Below are 9,230 nucleotides of genomic sequence, written 5' to 3'. Positions count from 1 at the left end.
ATAAATAATTAGGACGCTGGCCTTGCTGCGCCGGGACCTCCTCCTCCCCAGTGATATTTCGCAATTGCTGACCAAGGAAGATTTCTCTTGATTACCATGAGGTAATTTGCCCAGCCTCTTTCTTTCATTCTTGTTTCTTTTTTGCAAAGAGCAGCGAGTCTCCTTCTTGTATTATACTGCAGCTATTTGTGCATTCAGTGATACAATTTTTTAATCTTTTATTTATTTATGCATTAATTGTTTAATTAACTTATTGTTAAAAGTTTTAGTCGTCTGTCCATTTTTAACATTCATACATGCGCTCTACACTGTTGGAGGTTGGCGAGAAGCTGACGATGCTTCAAGCTCCTCCTAATAAATGTCTGAAATCTCAATTAGCTCCAGCATTTGCGCAACTAAGACAACCATTAATATGCGCAGTAAAGTTCGACAAAAGGTCCGAGTTCCCATCCTTGATAATGTTCATGTCGCATGAGTAGCTAAGATCGGGGGACAGATTCCCGGTTTTCACAACTACGATTTTTAGATGAAGATCAAAACTTTCCACTTGACGCAGTCCTACACTTCTGCTCGTTCTTAATTCCCTGCGGGTCAGGAACCAGAGGTTGAGTGTCAGTGTCTGCAGTATATCGCCTCAGGCTGAAATTAGACAGATCATAGTAAAGATCTCCCATCGCTATTCCATGCAGAATTGACCTCCTTCGCAGAGGAACACTTGCTCCGGCCTGGATTACATGGGAATTGCTCCCTCACGTATGGAAATGTAACGGAGAGACTTCTTGAATATTAAATGGAGAAGCGTCACGGTTGTTTTCGATCAAACGCCACCATAAAAGATAGGAATAAAAGCTTAACAGCGAAGAGTACTCAGCTGTAAAGATTTTCTTTACGTGGGAATGGTAAATTCGACGATTAAGATATTTTTCAGATGCAGCAGCATAGCTGCATATGACTAAACATATGATTATTGCCGGGCAGCTTAGACAATATATCATTATCAATGAAGATGATAATGATTGTGGTGTGAATTACCATTTGTTCACCCACAAAGTAGCTATAATAAGCAAGCTAATCCAGTTGCCAAAGCCACCCATCTTTCCTAGAACTTAAGTCACTCTCCTTTTCTTGTAGCGTCATAACAATATCATCCAAGCGCAGAGTAAAGATTAAAAGAAAAAAAAAGACGCTTGTACGCATAAGCAATCCAGGGAACCGGCCTGATGCGGTATTGCATAAATGCTAGAAATCGCTGTGTTGCAACCATTGAGCAAGCGTGCGTACCGTCTGTCGCTCGCTCAAGGAGGCACTCCGCACTTCGCCGCTCGTCGTAGGTTGGCCAGTCACCGGCGGGCCGTGTGTGATAGCTCATCAGTGGTTCAAACGAAACTCACTCGGCCAAGATGGGGGGAACCGGCATGTACAAAGTGCAAAGGGACGAGGGTTTCGGCAAGTTCTTGTGGAATTCCGAGACGAAGCAGTTTTTGGGGAGAACTGGAACATCATGGTGTGAGTATTTCTCGATTGCTCTGTAGATTTTTGAAGCAGCTTGTCTTCTAATGGGCAAGAGGAGGTGCGGGGGAAAGTTGGGTGTTAGTCAGAAAATGGTGCAGGGTTACCCTGGAGCATCAGGGTTAGCATGTATCTGGGACGTCAGAAATTTGCTTGGTAAATTTACGAAGAGAATTAGCGCAAGTGATGGATGGATGAGAGTGGAAGGATACTGCACCGTCCGAATAAAGCGAAAGACCTACGGGGACAGGAAACTGTAGTATCGAAAATGAGATGCATCTTAGATATATCATAATATTCGCAGCATTTCAAATTGGCCTCTTACGGGAAGATTTAATGTAGAGCGAAAAGAACGATGGGTACACGGGAGCAGGTAGAGAGGGCGGGACGGGAAGGGAGTATCCATAATGGAAATGGTGAAAGGCTCCGGAGCGTCTCTCCGTGCTGAGTTGGTGACCTGAAAAATCAACCGGCAGTTGAGGTAGAAAATCTCATTACCCAACCAACACTCGCGAGGGTCATGTTCTGATGCACTTTTGCTCAGCAGATAACTCCTCTCCCTCCCACTACTCCGCACTCCCTGTTCCACAATCCCCTCCCAGAATCACCCCTAGTTGTTTAAGAAGCCGGCCACCGAGGAAAACCTATTCGAAGGTCAATGGCCATCTGACTCTCTCTCTCTCTCTCTCTCCACTCTTCTCGCTCTCGCTTCTCTGTCGTCGGCCAAACTCTCGTAAAACGGTTTCAACTTTTTTTTCCCTTATCGCACTATATCACTGAGGACCTCAGCTGTTTTAGACAGCTTGATTTTTTTCGGTAAAATTCCTTACGAAATGTTTACCGTAGTTTCCTGGGTGTAGAATATTTAGCATGTGTGGATTTCCCGGATATGAAGGTGAAGAAAGAGAGAATGCTGTTAAATAAGATGTGCACTTTCTTTGTCATTATTAGAATTTGACATTCAGCAGCTTTTATCGTTGACTTTTTAGGGGCAGGAAGTATAGCATTTTCATCTCGAATCGTTAATCACTGTATCTTATGTATCAACAATATGTTTACTCTGACACAAATATATTCAGTATTTGTTTCTTTCGTTCGAGACGAATGGGATTCTGAGAAAGTACGCTATACAGAATCTTTTCACAAATATCTCTCTAGTCAACACCATCCCCAACCCCTGCACCTCCCCACTCTCTCTCTCTCTCTCTCTCTCTCTCTCTCTCTCTCTTTGTTGGTCAATTTGTTACACTTGAGCGATTGCAAGGTTTATTTTATTCTGTCTCTACGCTGACTTTTTCTGTGCAATTTGTGGGTGCAATTCGCCCGATGAAGAAAGGGAGGATTCGGAGGAGCCTGAAACAGAACCCTTTGTCGATGTCTGGTTCAAGGGCACCGGGACTCCGATGGTCGGTTGGGTGATGCCCTCAGGCCCTATCTTCCCAGTAAGGCAGACCTGCGTCTGTAGCGAGCGTCATCCTTGACTGTTGTAACTTTGAATCAAATAAAACAAATGCGATAAGCTACAAACTTACACACACACACACACACACACACACACACAGAGAGAGAGAGAGAGAGAGAGAGAGAGAGAGAGAACAGTAATGCTTGCCACACTTTCCCAGTCCTATTTTTAAATTCACAAACATGATAAGAAAGCGAGAGGCAGAGAGAAGGGGGCGGGATTTCGCTAACGCCCGCACTTGTATCTGCAAATAGATTTTCCCATTAGTTAAGACGAAACGCTCTTAAGAAAACCTAGGACCATGTTCCCTGGAAGATAGATCAGCGCTTGCTTATGCTACATGAAAGTCATTCTAGTAATAAATCTATTGCCCGATAGAAAAACAATTTTGTTACAAGTAGAAATTGTAACACAGAGAGAGAGAGAGAGAGAGAGAGAGAGAGAGAGAGAGAGGTCTATCTTGCGTCAGACTTATAATTAAATCCATTTTTAACGTGAATTTTAAACACCATGTGACGCAATAGGAACCAGAATCACTTCATGAACGAGTCCTTCATTGCTACATTATATCTGATTACAGTAATTATAGTGGCGATTTCATGGCCCTTAAAGTAAAGTCACTTTCATGATAGTATAATTATGTGTGTATGCATTTATGTGTCCGTTTCAAAGAAAGAGAGAGAGAGAGAGAGAGAGAGAGAGAGAGAGAGAGAGAGAGAGAGAGAGAGAGGAGGAGGAGGAGGAGGAAAGTTAAGCATTCAATATAGCCATTCTTACTTTAGGATATTCTCTATCAAAATTAAGTCATTGATTGTTTATAGAAACGAAATGTTCGAGAGTAAATGGCAATGTTATGAGAGAGAGAGAGAGAGAGAGAGAGAGAGAGAGAGAGAGAGAGAGAGAGAGATATTCTACAATGACGTTGAAACCTTTCTAAGAAACTATAAATTGCTCTATACCCCGACCGACTTTATTGCATTTCAAATTATACGCTATGAATCGTAATGATTTGCATTAGTGGGAACCTAAACAGCAAGTTTTCCTTTTAAGCGCAGTTCTCGGAAGCCAAGACAGTCGTCATCAGTTACCACATCCTTTCAAAACACTTGTGGTGCACTTGACTAGACCAAGGGATCCCCTCCTATGCCAACGTTTCCCAGTATAAGAATGGGGTTGGGTTGTGAAAGCGACGTCTCCCCATGTGCTAGCTACGTGTTTCGCAACCGCATACATGCATACACACATACATACATACATACATACATACATATATATATATATATATAATATATATATATATATATATATATATAAATATATATATATATGAAAAGTGCGTATTTGTATAAAATATAGTACGTCAAGGACCCCAATATGCAGAGATGTAATCTTTGACGTGTCAGTGGTAGTACCTTATATTCAACGTTATCCTGTTAGAAGAAATAACAACTTCAAGAAGCAATACTTTATGGCAGAGGACGGCACCTCCCTACTTGCTTTTCCTACTATGATGTCGAAACCTCGAAAGCTCAAACCTGTTTCTCCGTTGGGCCGGTCCATAAGCCGGTTGCTGGGGCTCCTTGGACTAGTGATTCTCTATGTTACGTCAGTAGGTTTCCTTCTTTGTCCTACCACTAATAACACACCACTCGTGGTTCATTTACTTTATTTTATTTTTCTCTTTCGGCCTTCTTGTCTGTATCATTCCGTCGTCTAGGCAGACTTCTATGTTTTATTTATTTTACTTCATATTTCTTCATGGAAAATCATCATCTCTACAGACTTAAGCATAATTTTTTTCTTTTTTTTTTGGAAAAGAAAACTATTGTGCCGGCGTTGTCTCTCCGTCCGCCGAAGATCTTAAAACCTACTAAGGCTAGAGGGCAGCAAATGGGTATGATGATCATCCACTCTTCAGTCATCAAACTTACCAAATTGCTGCCCTCTACCCTTAGTAGTTTTTTTATTTAATAATATAAAGTTAAAGTTAGCCATAATCGTACTTCCGGCTGCTCTACAAATACCAACAACATAGGCCGCCAACGGACCATGGTTGAGTTTCATGGGCAGCGGCTAGCGTTTTATGGCTGAGGCCACCACCGGACAGAAAACTCGAATGCGCCGAGGAAACTCCGACGCATTTGATACTTTTTTTTTTACTAGTTATTTTGTTTGGTTTTATCCAGTTTTCTTCTCTCTATATGCCCAATGTTTTCACTTCAAACGCAAACTAACTTACTTAAACACAAGCTGACCTGACATAGATTGTTTTTGTGGATATGGATATTCGCGTTTGCATAGTTGTTTTCCAAGCTACGCTAAAATTACTCTCCGAAGTATTTCTCTGGACGGGTTTTTTTACCCTTCCCCCCCCCCCCTTTTTTTTTTATCTTGTTGCATGACTCAATTAACTCTGCCATCTTGCATGTCTCTTCCATTTCCCTTTTTTTTTATCTGGCATTCAATCTTCTCGACCATCTCAATATGTCTGGTATTTTTTTTATCTTTCTCTTTTTCTCTTAACACTTACACGTTTACTACTTTCCCACAATGTATCCACAGCACGCAAAGATCGACACCCCACCACTACACATACACTGAATTCGTTACTTGGAGCTTTCTTTCTTTCACAGCTTTACATTTTAAAAGACGCTGTCGAGTGTCCTCGAAGACAGTTCTATGTAGTTTGCACATGAACATTTATTAGACGAAAATAAATAAGGCCAACTCAAAGGATGGCGCCTAGTTAAATCCTTCCCTTGACGTCTTGGTGTCAAAACGAAAAGTGGTCGAAATAGACCTGTCACAATCTAGGTAAGCTTAGACAAAAACAAAATTACTACAGGAGAGAAGAAAAGTCAATTGATTATAGAATCCACGGGTTAAGAAAACGGGTGATCGACTATATACTCTATTTTTTGGAATACGTCGGTAACTCATAAAAGTAACTTGGAAGGAGAGAGACAAAACCAGAGTAAAGGAGCCTCCAATGAAAACACACAGTTTTGCAAGTGAAATAATGAAGGGTTCTTATGAAGCTATATTTTTATCAGACCTTTTACGGTTCAACGATTTACAAAAAGTTTCCTTTAGATCTATGAAATCTTTAACTTAATAAACATACTTAAAAATAATTTTTGGAATTAAGAAGATGAACTTTTATTACATAAAAAGCAAGAGATCATTTATACAAAGAGCAGAGACAATGGGAAACGATTCCCCTCTTGACTTCTGGAATTAACTTTGGTGCTCCAGGGACAAATGGTTAAGAAACCGCTGGAAAGGGTCTCAGAACTATGTGCGACCATTAGATCGTAAATCTTGAATACAAAAAATCACAAGCTATAGCAGCTGAAATCTAAGACCTAAGTCAATATTCAGATGCTCAAAAATTATATAAAACTTAAGACTTCCTTGATATTGTTGCACACCAGATGGTGGATTCACCTATGATCGTAAATAAAAGTCAGCCAATCGTTGTTCCCGACGCCATCCTTAAACAGTTCTATATTCCTAATCAGTTGGTAAATCTGGCAAAAAAGGATAAGCAAGTATTGTTCGTATTTTTACCTTTAGCGGTGGTAGTAAAAGATTGCCATGACATTATTATTCACCTCATAGATAGACCAGGTATGGAGTAGCATAACGCACTGCAAAACTTAAGCACAGGATGACTTCAGCTAAAAGGAGCCAAAAAACTCTTTATGTACGAGCTAGTGCACACCCCATCTACTTATATAAACACTCACGCATGTATATATATATATGTATATATTACACGTACATGTGAGTATGTTTATGCAGATGTGGTTGTGCGCTAGCTCGTAAATAGAGAGAGTTTTGTAGCTCCTTTTCAGAGAAGTCATCCTATGCTTAAATTTTCAGTGCGTTGTGCTACCCTAAATCTGGTCTATTTATGAGCAGAATATTAATGTTATGGCAATCTTTTATTACCACCGCTAATGACAAATTGTGTGTGTGAGAGAGAGAGAGAGAGAGAGAGAGAGAGAGAGAGAGAGAGAGAGAGAATGTCTTTACACACAATAGCCTGGCTGTTTAAAAAAAAAGTGTCAAAATATAAAGAAACCTTTGATTTCTGGGTCACTGTGGTTATCGTGTGGAGAATAAATTTGTGTAGCATGATACGTACAAACAAGTAGTGTTGCATTATAACAGAGTTTCATACAAGGGCCTGTTTGTGATAATCCTAGTCTCTCAGCCTATCTCTCCAGAGACATTTGCTATCTGGAGTACAATAACCTAGGCAAATACTCTGACGAGTGTTATATAAAATCTCTCTTGGGAACACTTAAGACATCCTTCTTGCATGGAAGATTATTAATGTTTCCATTGCCGTTGCAGCTATTTGTTTTGGTTTCCCTTCATACTAGTTTTCTCTCTCTCTCTCTCTCTCTCTCTGTATTATTATTCGATTACTCTATTATTGTTTTATGGACTTTTCTTTCTATTCTGCGTGATCATACTTCTACGCTCGATTCCCTTCTACGAACCCCAACCCCAAACCCCAGCTCTCTCTCTCTCTCTCTCTCTCTCTCTCTCTCTCTCTCTCTCTCACACACACACACACACACACATACACACACAAATTAGTTAGCGACCCATTCTTTTTTTTGTTAACTTCACCCCACTTTCTGCAGCCTCTCTTGAACTGAAATGATCTTATTCAATCTCTTATTCGGTACAATTCAACCCGAAAACGGGTAATTCTGTAAAATATTTCTGACACAAGACGCTTAACAACGTCTCCAGCTTCTGACGCACTGGCTAGACCTTTATTTTTCAATTTTCTTTTATTTGCCTTTATATATTTATATATGTTCTGGCATGTGTCGTAAGATTCTGCCCTTTGGTTGTGTTGGGTATGAGGACACATTCAGCCTCATCGAAATGAGAGATGGAAGAGACGATGCTTTCTAGACGTTATCCCCCGAAATTTATTCAGCAACAGATCTTGTTTTTTACCTGTTGGATAACGTATTCTATCCCTCAGTTGTTGGTACACGCACTCTTTATGGTAATGCACTTATTGCGTAATGAATCTGGTTGTTCACTTAGGCAGCAATCTAGTGTAGCAGCCAGATCATTTTATGGTATTTGGTAACGACGTTATTAGCAACATTTTAAGTATGTAAAAGGTGCTGCTGTTTACCCGCTCATCTACATTTGTTATAGGAAAACTCTGATAAACTTTATTTCTCGTTCCATCTTTGAGGGGAGAGAACGTTGGGTCGTGTCAACTCTTAGAAAGGTAACCACCAATTGATGCCAACAGCCGCTGGCATAAACGCATCCGTTATTATCATGTGAAACTTAATCGAACTCTGGGAGTCCGATGGGAGTTTACAACGGATCACAATGAGACCATAAAGAGTCAGTCAGTGAGTGAGCAAGGGGTGGTTGTGGAGTTCGATAGAGCAACTACTTTCTCTTCTCTCTTGCCGGCGTCGCCTGACCAACTTTTGTGGCTAAATAAAAAAAAAAAAAAAAATGGTGGGGGTGGAATGTGACCTATAGAAGGTTTTACGGTCCTTTTGGTACTTCCCCCCCCCCCCCCCCCCCCCCCCCCCCCCCAAGTAGAATTTGTGTTGCAAAAGTGCACCTTACCCCAGTTCTAATGGTATTATTCATATAATTCTTCAGGAATATTCCAGTAGTTCTTCATGCTCTTAATAAAATAGATTGCATAGATATGTGTTAGTGCGTTTGTGTGTGTGTATTGTGTGTGAGTGCGTGTGTGTGTGCGAGCGCGAAGCGTCGGAGAGTGTGCGTATCTACCTCAAAACTGTAGTAACGATTGTTTCAAGGTTTCTTCATAAGACCTTTCAAATGTCAACTAGTGGAAAGGTAACTTGGCGTTCTCCTGCCAATTCAGGCTTCATGAATGCTCGAGTCGCTCAGTTGATTTCATATCTGTTCTCCCAGTTATTCGTGAGTAGGTATATATTTAATAATAATTCATGATAACAGAAAATGCAAACATCCATAGCACTATTTAGATCTATATACAGAGTGCATAGGCCCCAGGTATTTGCATTCCTATGAAATACAGATTTTCGTCATAGATAATATTAAAAAGGCTATGATGTTTTCTTACAGTGTAATACTAACGATAAACAGAGGATTAACTGCTGGATGCAGTTCCTTATATGGGGCGTCAACTTTCACTGCGTGCCATCTGCTTGAACTCTCGTTTCACCATATAGTGCGGCTAAAAGACAGAGCACACCACGCCACTTTT

General features: G+C 40.6%; 1 pseudogene; it reads left to right on the top strand.

The window, feature by feature from the left end:
- The first annotated feature begins 1,283 nt into the window (after positions 1-1,283).
- LOC135221877 (sodium/potassium-transporting ATPase subunit beta-like) overlaps positions 1,284-9,230 on the top strand; it is a 17,769-nt pseudogene continuing 9,822 nt past the window's right edge.

Source organism: Macrobrachium nipponense, chromosome 3, assembly GCF_015104395.2.
Source record: "Macrobrachium nipponense isolate FS-2020 chromosome 3, ASM1510439v2, whole genome shotgun sequence".
In the NCBI taxonomy this organism is placed as follows: Eukaryota; Metazoa; Arthropoda; class Malacostraca; order Decapoda; family Palaemonidae; genus Macrobrachium; species Macrobrachium nipponense.
Note: the sequence above shows the minus strand (reverse complement) of the source record. Positions and strands in the feature narration are given on the sequence as shown.